General features: G+C 37.1%; 1 non-coding gene across 1 annotated transcript; it reads right to left on the minus strand.

Annotated features, from left to right (window-relative positions):
* Positions 1–6,966: 6,966 nt before the first annotated feature.
* On the minus strand, positions 6,967–7,073 carry LOC118596613. The gene has a single exon (XR_004946721.1). It is a non-coding gene; the product is annotated as a U6 spliceosomal RNA (small nuclear RNA).
* Positions 7,074–8,137: the final 1,064 nt, after the last annotated feature.

Raw genomic sequence — 8,137 nt, forward strand, 5'->3', positions numbered from 1 at the left:
GTAGCTTTATTTGCATGTATTTCCTGAAATATAAATGCTGAAGAAAAGGAATTCTAATCTGTTATTTATAATTTAATCTCTTCTACTGAAGTGCCCAGCATTATTTTCTTTGTTGCTGTAACAAATCATGATAGCCTTCTTGAGCGAAAAACAATGGAAATATATTCTTTCACATTTCCTCGGGTCAACTGTCAGTCAAAGGACTAATAATGATGAAACGCATGTATGAGAATTGGAGTGCTGCATTTCTATCATGGATGTTCTAGAAGCAAGTCTCTTTTCGTTTTTTATCCTGTAAAAGCTTTATGCATCATGTAGCTAATGATATCCTTTCTCCAATCTCGAGAGACAGAAATTGTGTCAGTGATCATTATTCTACAGTTATATCCCCTTCTGAGTCTAGCCTAAAGAGGTACTTTTCCTTTTTAAATATTTACTCACTTCTTTGTCTGCTAATTTATTTAAGACAGTGTCTGCCTGTGTGGCCCAGACATTGCTCAAAAGTACAATGCATCTTCCTTAGCTATTCAAGCGGTGAGACTGGAGAAGTGCTAGCTTCTCTAGTTTTGATTCGTGTGGTTACATGAAGTCCCAGTGAACACACCAAATAATTTCCTTATCAAAATATTGTTAGAACTTGCAAACTTTGTTGGCCTTACAAGGTAGTAAATTCACTGATTTCAGTGACCAGAGCTTATGAAGGTTTGACAGATCATTATTTTGGTCCAATACAAAGTTTCAAGCCCAATAAAAATTGTTTGAAAAAAATTAATTTTCAATTAATGGATTGGTGATTCTGAGTGAAAATCAAATATGTCAGTGGTTACTGTATAAATATATGCTTAATTTTAAATATTTTTCATACATAACATATTCATCATATACAATACCTACCCTCAACTCCTATGAAATTATCTCCCACCACCCTACACATCCAGCTTCACTATCTACCTCCCATGATACATCCACCTTTTTTTCTAAAACACAAAAATAGTGAAAAATGAAAATTAAATCTTATAAACTGAAGCTAAAATAAAAGAAAACTAATAAGACAAAAAAGAAACTAAATAAAACTAATAAAAGGCTGGGAAAAGACTTTCCAATCAAATGCTCTTAAGAAGCAAGCTGGTATTGCCATCCTAAGATCCAGGAAAATAGACTTCAAACTAAAATCAATCAAAAGAGATGATGAAGGACATTACATCCTCATCACAGTAAAGATCCACCAAGATGAAATCTCAATTCTGAACATTTATGCCCCAAACACAAGGGCAAGCACATATGTCAAAGAAACATTACTAAAGCTTAAATCACATATAAAACCCCACACAACACCCCACTTTCACCTCTGGACAGATCTGCCAAATTGAAACTTAACATAGGCATAATGGACTTACCTGATGTTATGGCTCAAATGGAGTTAATCGATATCTACAGAATATTCCACACAAACAAAAAAGAATATACCTTCTTCTCAGCACCCCCATGGAACCTTCTCTAAAATCAACCGAATACTTGGCCACAAAGCAAATCTCCACAGATACAAAACAATTGAAATAACCTCCTGTGTTCCATAAGACCACCATGGTTTAAATTAGATTTTAACAACAGAAAAAACTACAGAAATCCTACAATCTCATGGAAACTGAAAAATGCTTAACTGAATCACCAATGGGTTAAGGAAGAAATAAAGAAAGAAATTAAAGACTTCCTAGAGATCAATAAAAATGAATACACCACATACCCAAACTTGGGACACTATGAAAGCAGTGCAAAGAGGGAAATGCATAGCACTGAAGGCCCACATAAAGAAGTTGGAGAAATCTCACACTAGTGACTTGACAGCACACCTGAAAGCCCTTGAAGAGGAAGAAGCAAAATCTCCCAGGAGGAACAGACACCAGGAAATTATCAAATTGAGAGCTAAAATCAATAAAATAGAAATAAAGAGAACAATACAAAGGATTAATGAAACAAAGAGTTGGTTCTTTGAGAAGATCAAAGAGATAGACAAGCCCTTATCCAAACTAACCAAAAGACAGAGAGAGAGCATCCAAATTAACAAAATCAGAAATGAAAAGGGGGACATAACAACAGACATGAGGAAATCCAGAGAATCATCAGGTCATACTTCAAAAACCTCTACTCCACAAAACTGGAAAATCTAAAAGAACTGGATAATTTCCTGGATAAGTACCATATACTTAAGTTAAATCAAGACCAGATAAAACTTTTAAATAGTCCAATAACCTCTAAGGAAATAGAATCAGTCATTAAAAGTCTCCCAACCAAAAAAAGCCCTGGACCTGATGGTTTCACTGCAGAATTCTACCAGATCTTCAAAGAAGACTTAATACAATACTCTTTAAATTGTTCCACACGATAGAAGCAGAAGGTATATTACCAAACTCCTCCTATGAGGCTACAATTACCCTGATTCCTAAACCAAACAAAGACGCAACAAAGAAAGAGAACTACAGACCGATCTCCCTCATGAACATTCATACAAAAATACTTAATAAAATACTGGCAAACAGACTCCAAGAACACATCAAAATAATTATCCACCATGATCAAATAGGCTTCATCCCAGGGATGCAAGGGTGGTTCAACATACAAAAGTCTGTCAATGTAATACACCATATAAACCAACTCAAAGAGAAAAACCACATGATCATCTCACTAGATGCAGAAAAGTCATTTGAAAAATCCAACACCCCTTCATGATAAGGGACTTGGAGCAAGCAGGAATACAGGGAATATACCAAAACATAATAAAGGCAATTTACAGCAAGCCAACAGCCAACATCAAATTACATGGAGAGAAACTCAAAGCAATACCACTAAAATCAGGAACAAGGCAAGGATGACCCCTCTCCCCATATTTATTCAATATAGTACTTGAAGTTCTAGCCAGAGCTATAAGACAACATAACGAGATTAAGGGGATACAAATTGGAAAAGAAGAAGTCAAGCTTTCCCTCTTTGCAGATGACATGACAGTATACATGAGTCACCCCAAAAATTCAACCAAGGAACTTATACAGCTAATAAAACCCTTCAGCAACATAGCAGGATACAAGATCTACTCAAAAAAGTCACTAGCCCTCCTATATACAATAGACAAACAGGCTGAGAACAAGATCAGAGATACATCACCATTTACAATAGCCACAAATGATATAAAATACCTTGGGGTTACTCCAACTAAGCATGTGAAGGACCTATATGACAAGAACTTTAAGTTCCTGAAAAAAGAAACAGAAGATGTCAGAAAATGGAAAGATCTCCCATGCTCATGGATAGGCAGGATTAACATAATAAAAATGGCGATCTTACCAAAAGCAATCTACAGATTCAATGCAATCCCCATCAAATTACCAACACAATTCTTCACAGATCTGGAAAGAATAATACTCAACTTCATATGGAAAAACAAAAAATCCAGGATAGCCAAAAGAATCCTGTACTATAAAACAACCTCTGGAAGTATAAGATCCCTGACCTCAACCTCTACTATAGAGCTACCATAATAAAAACACCTTGGTACTGGCATAAAAACTGACTTGTGGACCAATGGAATTGAATTGAAGACCCTGACATTAACCCACACACCCATGAACATATAATTTTTGACAAAGAAGCCAAAAATGTACAATAGAAAAAAGAAAGCATCTTCAACAAATGGTACCGGCATAACTGGATGTCAATGTGTAGAAGGCTGCAAATAGATCCATATCTGTCACCATGCACAAAACTTAAGTCCAAGTGGATCAAAGACCCCAACATAAATCCAGTTACACTGAACCTGATAGAAGAGAAAGTAGGAAGTACTCTTGAACGCATCGGCACTGGAGATCACTTTCTAAATATAACACCAGTAGCACAGACACTGAGAGAAAAAATCAATCAATGGTACCTCTTGAAATGGAGAAGCTTTTCTAGAGCAAATTACATGGTCAACAAGACAAAGTGACAGCCTACAGAATAGGAAAAGGTCTTCACCAACCCCATATCTGACAGAGGGTTGATATCCAGAATATATAAAGAACACAAGAAGTTAGACATCAAAATGCCCAACAGTACCATTAAGAAATGGGCTATCAAACTAAACAGATAATTCTCAACAGAGGAAGTTCAAATGGCTGAAAGACATTTAAGGAATTGCTCAACATCCCTAATTATCTGGTAAAAGCAGATCAAAAAGACAATGAGATACCACCTAACACCTGTCAGAATGGCTAAGATCAAAAACACAGAAGACAGCTTATGCTGCAGAGGATGTGGAGCAAGGGGAACTCTCCTCCACTGCTGGTGGGAATGCAAGCTTGTACAGCCACTTTGGAAATCAATATGGCGCTACCTTAGAAAATTGGGAATCCCTCTTCCCCAAGACCCAGCAGTATCACTCTTGGGCATGTACCAAAGGAATACTCAATCATACCCAAAGGGAATTTATTCAGCTATGTTCATATCAGCATTGTTTGTAATTTCCAGAACCTGAAAACAACCTAGATGCCCTTCAACTGAAGAATGGATGAAGAAAATAGGGTACATATACACAATGGAGTACTACTCAGCAGAGAAAAACAATGACATCATGAAGTTTGCAGACAAATGGATGGATCTAGAAAAAATCATCCTGAGTGAGGTAACCCAGACTCAGAAGGACAAACATGGTATGTACTCACTCATAGGAGGATACTAGATCTAAAACAAAGATGACTAGACTGCTGCACAATTCCAGGGATGCTACCTAGAAAACAGGACACTAGGAAAGACACAGCAATCACCAAATGACAGAGAAATGGATGAGATCTATATGAACAACCTGCACGACAGTGCGGGTAATGAAGGGCAAGTTTTGAGGGAAAGAAAGCTAAGGGGAGCAGGAGATCCCAGCTGGATCAAGAATAGAAAGGGAGAACAAGGAATAACAGACCATGATAAATGAAGACCATATGAGAACAGGAATAGACAGAGTGCTCGAGAGGTCCCCAGAAATCCACAATGATACATCCTCTGTAGACTGCTGGCAATGGTTGAGAGAAAGCCTGATCTGACCTAGTCTGGTGGTCAGATAGCCAAACACCCTAATAGTCATGCTGGAACTCTCATCCAATAACTGATGGAAGTGGATGTAGAGATCCTTGGCCAGGCCCCAGGTGGAGCTCCAGGTGTCCAATTGTTGAGAAAGAGGAGGGACTGTAAGAGCATGAATTGTTGAGACCAATATTGGAAAAATCACAGGGACAAATAGCCAAATGAATGGAAGCACATGAATTATGAACCAAAGGCTGTGGTGCCCCCAGCTGGATTAGGCCCTCTGTATAAGTGAGACAATTGAATAGGTTGAACTGTTTGGGAGGCATCCAGGCAGTGGGACCAGGACCTGTCCTTAGTGCATGATCTGGCTGTTTGGAGCCTTGGGTTTATACAGGGACACTTTGCTTAGCGTGGAAGAAGGGGACTGGACCTGCATGTACTGAATCCACCAGGTTTAAATGAATCCCCAGGGGATTCTTGTCCTTGGAGGAGATGGGAATGGAGGGAACGGGATCGAGGGAAGGTGGAGGTGGGGGCGGGAGGGGGTAGGACAGGGGAACCCATCGCTGATGTGTAAAATTAAAACACAATCTAATAAAAAAAAAGAATGTGTTCTCATGTATAGACACACACACATATGCACTCATATGCACCCACATACACAAATAATAAAATAAAATAAAATGATAATAATAATAATAACATAATGGAGCTTATTTTGTGCCATTCCAGTACTCCTAGTCATTGGAGCTTTCCCAGGGTGTGATGGATATACCCACTGATATTCCATTGCAGAGAAATTTTTCTTTTCAGAGTAGTGAGTGTACAAATACAAATAGCATCTTGGTTAGGGACGGGAATTTATGTCTACTTCATGTTCTCAGTGCTGGGTTTTTTGTGAGATTTTAAGCTGTGCAAGTCTTATGAATACTATCATAGTGGTTGTGAGTCATTCACTAACTCCAGCTCCTACTTTTCTGGCTCTTCTTCCTTACAGATCCCAAACTCTTGAAGGGGAAAATGTGATAAATTCTGTTTTGGACTGAATACTTCGAAGTCTCTCACTCATTTCATATTGTTCAGTTGTGGTTCTCTGTGTTGACTTGCAGTGGTTGCAAGAAGAGTCTGCTCTGATGAGTTCTCAGGAATCTTTTGCTCAATGGTTTATAGCAATATGTCATTAAGCATCCTTGTACTGGTGTGTATCTTTATCAGAACATTAGTATTAGGTTTCTGCCGAGGCACATGCGCACTCTAGCATCAAATCCCCTGTCCTTTCAGCAATGTGATGTTTGGGTTCCATAACACGAGTGAGCCTTCAATCAAATGAAAACATGATTGGTTAGTTCTATAAAAATGTGTACCAGAGTTGTACCTCTGTATCCTGCAGGCAGGTTGCTAATGTCATTCAGAGGGTTTGTAGCTGAGTGATGTTGATAAGTATTTTTCTCCTGCAGAGTACTTCCTATCACCATGAACACACATCGATAGTCATAAAGCTACTAGTTTGGCACCAGTTTGAATTTTCTATGTTTGATATATAAATAAGTTTCGTCTTCTGTAATAGGTCCTTATCAACACTTATATTGAATAACTGATAGCTGTAAGATGGCCTATGATATTTGGGTAGATGATCTATGGGGCCTCTTTGTTCGACAACTCAATAAGATATAACCCATTTCTATCATTACAAAGGTTTCACTTGGTAGCCTAAGTTGTCTAGTTGCAGTATTGTCTCCCCCATTATATGATGAAATCATTAAATTCCTTTGATAGATGTATATATTTTAGGAAATTTCTACAGTACTAGATTTCCATATAGTTTTTCAAAAAGTGTTTATTGTTAGTTACCCTCTTGATATTCTCTTATCCATGTTCCCCCTAAATCTCACCATTTTATCCTTCTATTCTCTGTAACACTGAAAATATGGACACTTCTCAAATGTGGGTGTTTTCTTTATGTAGGGGGCATGCTAGCCATTTTTGTATTATTCCAAGTCTATCATCTGTGCTACTGAAGTGAATACTAGTGCACATCATTCAAATGATGAGAGAAATGTCAACTGATGCACACCTGAATCTGCTTTGGAAACAGGTAATAATTGTGTGCATTCATTTATGTTTTCAATCATAAAATTAATGCTATGTTAATGATTCTAAGATTTTTTTAATGGTAAAATGGATAACAAAATTAAAATACACATGATAGTATCTGGTACATAGAATTGAAAGGATTTTACTATTTCAAAAATAAATAAAATAAAAATATTCCCTTGAGTATTGGTTTAATGTAATGTTATAATAGGTGTTGTTTAAAAGCACATATAGAGAGCTAGAGAATATATTTAATAGCTTATTAAATCATAGGTAATATATAGCATGCAAACTAGTCCAGTCGAGCATTTTCTAATCAAATGTCTTTCACCCAAGTATCTTCCAGGTTAATGGAGGTTCTACAATTATAATTTGGAAATTTCCAGGGAATCTTTTTACATTATATTTTTAATTGAAAGAGAATTACATCACTTTACCCTCTTTCCTTCCTCCAGCTTCTCCTTGGACTTTTTTCTCTAAATATAAGTATGCAAGAACTAGTAATAATAAAATAAAAAGATGCTACACATTCCGGGATATCGTTTTTGTAGATCCATATGAGAGGCAAAGAATATGAGTCTTGAACATAGACATGTAGGTTCCTTTCTGCACAAATGCTTACATTTCTGTAGAGAAAACAATATGAAGTTTCACCAATCTAATCCATCTATCTAAAATCTCAGTATCTTTTGTGGTACTATTGTCTGCATAGGAATGAACATTGCTATTCAAAGTTATTTACCACATAAAGTCAAAAGTCAAATAATCCGTTCAGTCCTCAGTCTTTGAAGAAGGGTCCATTAAAAAGTCAAAGTGTTTTCATCGACCTGATGATCATGTTCTCAGCACTAAGAAAATGTCTGATTTTCTGTGGAGATGGCTGTGTAAGTAAATTGCTTCCTTTGCAAGCATGAGAACTTGAGATTGGATTCCAGGGTTCCAGGTAAAAACATGGGCATTGTAAATCATGTCTGCATTCCTTGCTCTAGCTGAGGAG

The sequence above is a fragment of the Onychomys torridus genome, chromosome 15 (genome assembly GCF_903995425.1).
Source record: "Onychomys torridus chromosome 15, mOncTor1.1, whole genome shotgun sequence".
NCBI lineage: Eukaryota > Metazoa > Chordata > Mammalia > Rodentia > Cricetidae > Onychomys > Onychomys torridus.